Source organism: Hyperolius riggenbachi, chromosome 3 (assembly GCF_040937935.1).
Source record: "Hyperolius riggenbachi isolate aHypRig1 chromosome 3, aHypRig1.pri, whole genome shotgun sequence".
NCBI lineage: Eukaryota > Metazoa > Chordata > Amphibia > Anura > Hyperoliidae > Hyperolius > Hyperolius riggenbachi.
In genome coordinates this window covers 336,702,335-336,712,063 of record NC_090648.1, presented here as the reverse complement: position 1 = coordinate 336,712,063, position 9,729 = coordinate 336,702,335, and positions in this window count along the sequence as shown.

The following is a 9,729-nucleotide window of genomic DNA, read 5'->3' as shown; positions in this document are numbered from 1 at the left end:
CACACACCTGAACACACACACACACACACCTGAACACACACACACACACACCTGAACACACACACACACACACCTGAACACACACACACACACCTGAACACACACACACACACCTGAACACACACACACACACACCTGAACACACACACACACACACACCTGAACACACACACACACACACCTGAACACACACACACACACACACACACACCTGAACACACACACACACACACACACACACCTGAACAGACAGACAGACAGACAGACAGACAGACAGACAGACAGACAGACAGACAGACAGAGAGATAGTGATAGAGATACAGAGAAAGGGAGAGAGAGAGACAGAGAGAGGGGGTGCCACGGGGGAGAGAGAGGGAGACACCGAGACAGACAGAGGGAGAGAGAGAGACTGAGAGAGACGGAGGGAGAGAGGGAGAGAGAGAGAGACGGAGGGAGAGAGAGAGAGACGGAGGGAGAGAGAGAGAGACGGAGGGAGAGAGAGAGAGACGGAGGGAGAGAGAGAGAGACGGAGGGAGAGAGAGAGAGACGGAGGGAGGGAGAGACGGAGGGAGAGAGAGAGAGACGGAGGGAGAGAGAGAGAGACGGAGGGAGAGAGAGAGAGACGGAGGGAGAGAGAGAGAGAGAGAGAGAGAGAGAGAGATGGAGAGAGAGAGAGAGACGGAGGGAGGGAGACGGAGGGAGGGAGAGAGAGAGACGGAGGGAGGGAGAGAGAGACGGAGGGAGAGAGATTGATCACTGCTGTGATGGACACAGTTCTCAAACTTTTATAATGTGTGTGGTGTGCTCTGCCTGACTGCTTCCCTCCCTGTAACAGATGTCCCGTGCCCTGCTCATCCCTTCTTCCCTCCATGCTCTGGAGTTTTCCCTTCCTGCACTCTACCTTCCTCTCCTTCTCCCTCCAATATAGGGTTCAAGCAGGTGCAATCAATCACTCACAACTTGTCCCATTGACAACAGCTATGATGAACATTACAGTGTCTGCATTCTTGTTGTAAGGGTCCTCGCGTTATGACCTCATCAAGCATGGCCCTTAAAAATATAGTAGAATGCAGTCACTATGTTTAACACAACCGCTGTTAATGGGATAGATAGTGAGAGCTTGTCGCTGTCTGCATCGGAGGGAGAGGAGCCACAAAACTGGAAGGCACAGCATCAGAAGGGAAGAGCAGGGCAGCACGGAACATCTTATCTAAGGGAGGGGGAGAAAATTTGCGAGGGTCTGGTAGCCCTGCAGAGGTCGTTGGCCCTGGGGCAATTGCCCCCTTTGCCTCTATGGCAGTGCTGGCCCTGGGCACACAACACATTGACACTACGGGCACATTTTTTTTACATAATCTTTATTTTCACTTTTTAAGAAATTTTAATAAACTAGTACAAAAAAGAAAACGAAAAAGAGAAACCACATATAAATAATAGAAATCTCTGCTCATCTTACCAGTAGGCTCTGATTCTATATGCTCAGACATTAATAGCTGCCTAACATATAGGCCCCAGTGTTAGTATTAATCCTAGATGGGGAAACAGCTCTGCCAGAGCAGACCCCCTCCCCACAATTATTCAGGGAGGGGCAGGGGCAAAGCCTCAGAAAGAAGAAAATGGGGGGGGGGGGGGGGGTTTGAGTTCTCAATTTCCCCTAGGAAGACCCAGGACCAGTCCGAGCGGTACACCACCTCCATCCCCAATCCGATCTTTTCTATTCGTTCCTTCACAGCAAGATTGCCTACTGAGCCACCATTGCAAGAATTTCCTTGAATCTCTAAACTCTATCCAGGGGGCCCATGTAGTCAAAAATGTCCCACTTTGGCCTAGTATTATATGCATAATGTCTTCCATTCTCATTATGTCTAATATTTCCAAAAAACAATCTCTAATCATAGGGGGAGAGGCCGCCTTCCACCTCCTAGTCACAAGGATCTTGATAGCGTTAATTAGATGTCACAGGAGTGATTTTCTATATCTTTTAATCTACTGGCACATTTGTGACATTTGTCCCTTAGGGTGTACTCACTTTTGTTGCCAGCAGTTCAGACATCAATGGCTGTGTGGAGTTATTATGGGATCTCAAATGTCTGCTATTATACAAGCTGTACACTGACTACTTTACGTTGTATCTAAGCTTATCCCATGAAACATTTTTTAGAAAATTGGGAGGGATGTACTCACTTTTGTGAAATTTTGTATGTCACCCTTTTATTTCAGAGACAAATCCCTTCTATTGGTGCAAGTGGTGGGCTTTTAACACAGTTGGTCATTCTCTGCATCGTGTAAGGCGTCTCATGCTGTGGGTGCTAATCGGTAGGCCAGCCGTAGCACATTAATGGGGCTTTGTTAGTACAAGTTTGCACAAGAGCAGGGACATCTCACCCACCAGGCAAGTATAGGTGGTTGCCTGGGGCGCCATGAGGTGGTGAGGCGCATTCCCTCGCCTCTGCTGCCGTGACCATTTTTTTTTTTATATTATATAACCTCCCTACTCCGTCCCCGGTGCTCGGCACGCTACCATGTGCTCAGCAGTGCCTCCACCTCCACTTCTCCCCAGCCAATAGAGCAATCAATACTGCTCTTCTCTGCCAGGCTCCTTCTTTAAAGCCGTGCCCCTTCTTCTCAGTAGCCACACAGGTAAAGTGTTTACCTCGTGTGGCCCAGCCATTAACTCCGCCCCACGCCAGTCAAACCAGGAGCCAGTGGCCAGCCAGCTTATGCCCCCGACAGTCTGACCCCCAACCTGTGTCACTGGCTGCACACAGACACTGGAGCGAGACAGCCAGGGGACAGATGCAGTCAGAGAGAAGAATGTGATGTGTCCATGTTGGAGCCCCGCCCCCACACAAGACAGCAACACAGCCCGGGAGAAAAGAAGTTTCTGCTCCAGAGTAGTGATGGGAATTCCTGCTCTTTTCAGAGAATCAGCTTTCCTGAATCGGCTCCCATTAAAGAGACAGCTCTTACGGCTCTGAATCGGCTCTTCATTAAATATCACTAAACACCACTCAGAATCGGAGTAAAAGCCCCGCCCCCGTCTCCATGACAATTCCAGACTGCTTCTCTGACTGGGGCAATCCCTCCTTCTACTGCTCTGCTCCGCCCCATACACTCCTACAAGCTGCAAGAGGAGGACTACATCTCCCAACATGCCTCAGCGCCCTTTATTGCAGAGCAAAGTTGAGCTCTGTGGGGCGGCTGAGGCATCGGCTCTTTCAAAACTGAGAACCGGCTCTTGTCGTTCGCAGCAAAGAGGCGGCTCTTAGAGCTGGCTCGTTCGCGAACGACCCATCACTACTCCAGAGATGCACTAAATGGTTTAAAGAGGCGCCCTGGTGGTATATAAAAGCGTTTAAAAGCAGTTTAAAACCGAGAAAGGTTTGAGGTTGCTTACCTCAAGGACGACAAATCTTTGTAGGGACGAAAGATTTTATTGGTAGCACAGGCAACGCGTTTCACGGGTCTGAGCCCGCTTCCTCAGGCCAATAGCAGTGCCTGCCTATATTAGTAAACATGAGACTCCTAAGTATACTAGTATTAAAGATATACATACATTTACAGCATCAGATTGTAATCAGCGATAGCATTGTATCCAGTGTTTCATTTCATATATATTATTACAGATGAAATATTATAAATAAATAATGTACATATTATATTAGGAGTATTTACCCTTGTCTTACGGAGCTGCTGGCGTTTTGTTATATGTTTTATTATATGTTTTCATATGTTTATAAATTAATTATAGGTCTAATTATATGTTTTCATTTTCAAATAGGAAATTCATCATGTTAGATTTCCATTGACAGCCTTTTTTTTTTTCCTATGGCACTTTCCATAGATTTTCATTTTTCCCATCAGCAAATGTATGTATGTAGTGTCTGGAAAAGCCATACAAGATGGGGCCTTCCGTTCTGCTACTGCAATAGAGATAACGGATGTGCTGAAAAGGATGTCTGAACAGATCCTATAGATAACATAAAATCCATTGACCTGTCCATTTATGATTCATTTTAGGTCTATTTGTAATCCTAGCCTTAATGGTTCACACTGTATAGTGAAAAACTGATATTTTAACTGAAATGTACTGCAGCAGTGCTTTGTGAAAAAGCTTTTAGTTAAAATGTGTAGATGTGAGCCATAGGGAAACCTAGACATTTCCTTCACTTGGGCTGCACATCAATTGTCTGTTGCGTATAGTGGACATCAACGTATTCAGTGTGAAAGGACCCTCGCTGTAAAAAGCACGTATCATAGTTGCTATAGTCTTGGGAAGAATGGAGTGTGCTGGGAATGTAGGACATGCTTTTTAATTCTATCGTATAGTGTTTATTATGATTTTTCTCTATATTGAATTGCCATTACAACTCTGTGTCTTTGCCCAGGTACACTGAAAATGTTACACTGATATGTCTGATGTACACAAGGTTAGTAAAGATGTACTCTGTGATTAAATTACTTCTGGGTACCACACCTTGCTTGATGTATTATTTATATTACTAAATATAATTATCGTGATCAATGAGGGTTCAACAATACTTTGTGTCGCATGCAAATTAGATCCTTCCTTCTTTTGTGCAAGGGTTTGGCTTTATTGTCCCTGTTTGAGTGGTGGCTATTTTGGGGCAAAGGGCTTCACTGGCGCATTATAGGGATGCCCATCTGATTTTAGATAAACAAATTGAGAATGACATATTATGGTTTTGAACTGTACTTTTGATATCGTAACTGGAAATACTTTAGTGGATTTAGTGTTACATCAGTGAGAGGCTTTGAGTTGGAGAAAAGCAAATTCACTTAGAGAAAAAAAGAAATAGTACAGTACACAATCAGTACTCATAAAAAAACATAGACGATAGCCTTGATTGTTAAAAAACATGCACTAGTTTTGCTCCATAACACATATTAAAACCTTAAAACTAAATTGCTGGACATACTGTGGTTGACCACCTGCAACAACATGCATTTGAACGGAAGCCAACAACCACACACGGCTGTATCTATCCTACAATTTGTACTCTGTAAGCAAATCAATGCCAGTCTAGATGGTGAGATGCATAAAAAGATTCTTAAACTCTCTCAGCTGACTAATGCTCTAAAGAGAGCCAAGTCTGCATAAACGTAAGAATTCCTGCAAATCATACCTACTACTTAAAGGACCACTATTTTGAAAAACTAAAATTTTAAATGCATGTGTAGGCATATGTGTAAAATGTACATTTGCTCCAGAGTAAAATGTGATATAAATGTATTTTTTCTTATATCGCTGTCACTTATAATATATATATATATGTATGTATACATACATATATATATATATATATATATATATATATATATATATATATATATATATATATATATATATATATATATATATATATATATTTGTGTGTGTATGTATGTGCAGCGATCACTCAAACGCCTTGACCAATTTGAACGAAACTTGGTATACAGATCCCTTACTGCCTGGGATATGTTCTGGGGGTCTCGCGTCCCCCCTGCACACCTCGGCGGGGCTACAAACAGCAAATCAGATTCCACCCATTCATGAGGCCCAAGGAAAATATAACAAGGCGCCCCCCTCTCTGCCACTGCTCCCGGTCAGGGCGCTGTGCCCCCACCGCAAACATTCTGGGATACTGTGGAGAACAGATTGTCAGTGGTGGCGATGGGATGCAGCGTGCGTGCCCACAGAGATGGCTCTGTGTGCTGCTTTGGGCACGCGTGCCATAGGTTCGCCACTGTTGCTCTAGAAGTGTACTTATACACGTATATTTTATATTTTAGCATTTTTCACAATAGTGGTCCTTTAACCCAAACCAATATCACACTACAATTGGTGAATCATCAGCACAGTTGTATAGACAAGGATCTGAATGTAGCATTCCGAAAGCATGCAGGGGAATTAAATTCTAAATTGGGAGACATTGCATGCTATCATCATTCACCTTGATAGGCACTCAATAGAATGCAATCTTACACCCAATGTGAGCTTCCAGCAGTTAGTATTACACAGCAATCCAATGAGGATGGTATCTCATCACCGCCCGGCTGATGTTCGGGTGTTCACCAAGATGCGTCTGCTTTTTCCTCTCTTGATGTGGTGTGCCAGGATGGCTGTGTTGGCCACATGGGTTGGGCATCTGCGTCTGCGTGCAGTTGTTAAGCTTGCGATCTACTCTATCTCATAGTTAGACCCGGGAGTGATCAGCGAGGGCTCAGTTGGTTCGACACTGCCTGTTGTCCTAACTCCGCCCACCTACATGTTTCACCCTATCACAAGGCTTCATCGGTGTGGCCTATTATACAGGAGTCTTCATTTATTCCTAAGCTGGCAGTTCCTGTGCAGAAGATAGAGCTGTTGACATTTTCATTGTTGGCAATTTTGCCACTCATTCACCTGTACTCCCTAAACAAATCACAATCCATTCACAATTGGCATTTTACACAATGGTGACATGGAGGCATTAATGTACAGTATACAGGGAGGCTTTTTCAACTTAACTTTTGTTTCTATTAAACCTGTGCACAATGTACATACCCAGACAGCAGCAATACAGTCTGCATAAAGCTCCACCAATACTGGCAAAGACCGGAATAACCCGTGCCGGATCTGTGATGTCACCAGGACCCCCATGCATATATACACCCTTAATTCCTGGGAAACCTTAGGGTCCCAAAGAGGACTAACAGAAAACAATATACTCAAAGACCAACAATGTTCCTGATGACAAGGTTTTATTAAGGAAAGTTGGTTGTAGAGCTCCAGTCCTAATGACAAAAGGACATGTATGCCTTTCCAAGTATACCAATCAGTGTGACCTGAGTACCTCACAGCTTGCAGCCTTTAGGTCAAGCAGTTATTTCTGACTTTCCAATATGAAGTCAAGAGGAGAGTGGAGTGACACATGGTCCAATTTCTGCTCATCCTGAGTATCTCCTGATGTGAAGACAAAGCCTGTTTTGCAAAGCTTATTTGATCTGATTGTTTATACGCTGTCAGAAATGCCTGTATCTGAAAAGAATACAGGGAAGTGCTATTAAGTGCATCCTCTGCAAGGATATATTGTCTGATGTTCCTGATTACAGGAATACAAACTCCCTTTCTTTGGCTTTTATAATTGAAGCTATCTTCTGCTGTAGTTGTCAGCATTTTAAAGCATGTTTCAAGGAGGTTGCTGCTGAACAATGGTATCTGAACATGTCACCTAATGGAATTTTAACCTACCATAGTGGAATGCAGAAGTCATTGTGACTTCTTTCTCCAGGTCCAGCACTTTCTGAATTTCCTTACACCATAAGGTAGTGCTTTCTCAAAATGGCTAGTGTGCAGGCAAGTGAAAGTTCTTGTTACAATAGTCAGTCAGATTTGACTTTTGTTTTGTTTAAGATGGCAAGTTGCAACTTAGATTAAAGGTCATTTCTGCATTAAGCAATTGGACTTTGAATCAGCCACGAGTAATACTGTTAATTTGTACTTATTGCTGTTTTAATTTTTTTTATCTTTTAGCGGTATGCCCGATACTGTCAGGCATACCGCCGGCTGTCCCCCAGGACGATTTTAACTGATCCTACAGCTGTAAGTGCATCAGCTAGCACTAGGCTAGCTAGTAGAGGTGGCCGACATCCCCCCGATTACTGATGATCGCCCGCTAAATACATTACCCAGTCTGGATCCAGAGATCGCACAGCCTCCCTGCATATCTCCAGTCCTCTCTATGGGGAGGATCGGGTCTGCGCATAACGTCGTCAGTGACATCATGATGTCATGTGCAATCCTCCCCATAGAGAAGAGCGGAGCTGTCTGGGGAGGCTGCGTTGATCGCTGGATCCAGGCTGGGTAATGTATTTAGCTTGTGATCGGGGGGGATCATCAGTAATCGGGGGGATGCTGGCCACCTCTACTAGCTAGCCTAGTGCTAGCTGAAGCTCTTACAGCCGTAGGATCAGTTAAAATCATCCTGGGGGGACTCTAGGCTGCAAAACCACCTGAGCGGCGTAACGCTCAGGAGGTTAAAAGCTTCAGTGGCAAAATGTCTGAGTATTTGAACTTTATAACTAAGCATAAATAAGAGATAATCAGTGAAACTGTTTGACTGACACAGCCAAAGATGACAGCACCAGCTTGAGGAACAGTAGACTGTTTGAGAACTTGCTTTTTTTGTTTTTTGTTTGTTTTTTAGTACCATAAGAGTTAAAATAGCCTTCTGCCAAGTCATTTAAACTAAGAGTAAGACAGTCGGACTACTTTTCAAAGACTGAAATAACACAGAAGTGGGTGTTACAGATCACTATTATTATTTGTATTACTTTATCTTCCTTTGCTCCCTACAGAGTAAAATAAAATGAGTCTACAATAAATACATATATTATGCATGCACAACATGATCTGAACATTCAGCAAAACTGCATATATATACAGTTGTGCTCATAAGTTTACATACGCTGGCAGAATTTATGATTTCATAACCATTATTTATGAATATGAATAAAACAAAAACTTTTTTTCACTCGTGGTTAGTGATCGGCTGAATTTATTTTTGTCAAACTGTTAACTCTCTTTAAATCATAACTACACAAACTACCCAAATAACACTGATAAAAAGTTACATACGGTTCTTAATACCGTGTATTGCTCCCTTTAACATCAATGAAAGCTTTAAGTCTTTTGTGGTAGATGTGGATGAGGCTCTTTATCTTCTCAGACAGTAAAGCTGCCCATTCCTACTGACAAAAATCCTCCAGTTTCTGTAAATTCTTGGGCTGTCTTGCATGAACTGCACGTTTGAGGTCTCTTCAGAGTATCTCAATGATATTGAAGTCAGGAGACTGAGATGACCACTGAAGGACCTTAACTTTATTTTGCTATAGCCAATGACATGTTGACGTGGCCTTGTGTTTAATGAGAACCTGAACTGAAAATAGTCAAAATAACCAGGGGTGCCTCTAGTCATTTTGTCACTCCAGGCGAGAAAACCTGTGGCGCCCCCCCAAGCCCCTCCCCCCCAGGAAAATAATTTAATGCAGCATCGTTTCACCAGAAAATAATCATAATGTGGCAGTGTTTCACCAGAAAATACACTTATTGCAGCAGCAGTTCACTGGAAAATATTCATAAGGTGGCAGCATTTCACCAGAAAATACACTTATTGCAGCAGCATTTCACCAGAAATTAATCATAGGGCAGCAGCGTTTTACCAGAAAATAATCGTAATGGGGCAGCGTTGTCAGAAAATAATCGTAATGCGGAAGCGTTTCACCAGAAAATACATGTAATCCGAGCAGAGGGAAAGAGTAGAGAGGGAGAGGCAGCATAAGATGTAAGAGGGGGGTACAGGAACAGAGAGGGGGAGGGATAGACAGCATAAGATGGAAGAGGGTGCAGAGAAACAGAGGGGAGAGGGAAAGACAGCATAAGATGGAAGAGAGTGCAGAGGAACAGAGAGGGGGAGAGACAGCATAAGATGGAAGAGGGGGCAGAGGAACAGAGAGGGGAGAGACAGCACAGCACTAAAGCACAGGTTTACAGCTTTACCAGCCTACAGCCTAACCAGCTTTCAAAGAAAACTCTAGTATCAAAAGAGCAGGGCACATTCTAGCAGTTATAACAGTACTGGGAGTCTGCACACAGGACAGGAAGTGTTCTTAGCAGCCTGCCTGCATACCTTCTCTTCTGCCTGTGCATTCAGCTTATCATCTCTGGAGTAGTGATGGGTCGTTCGC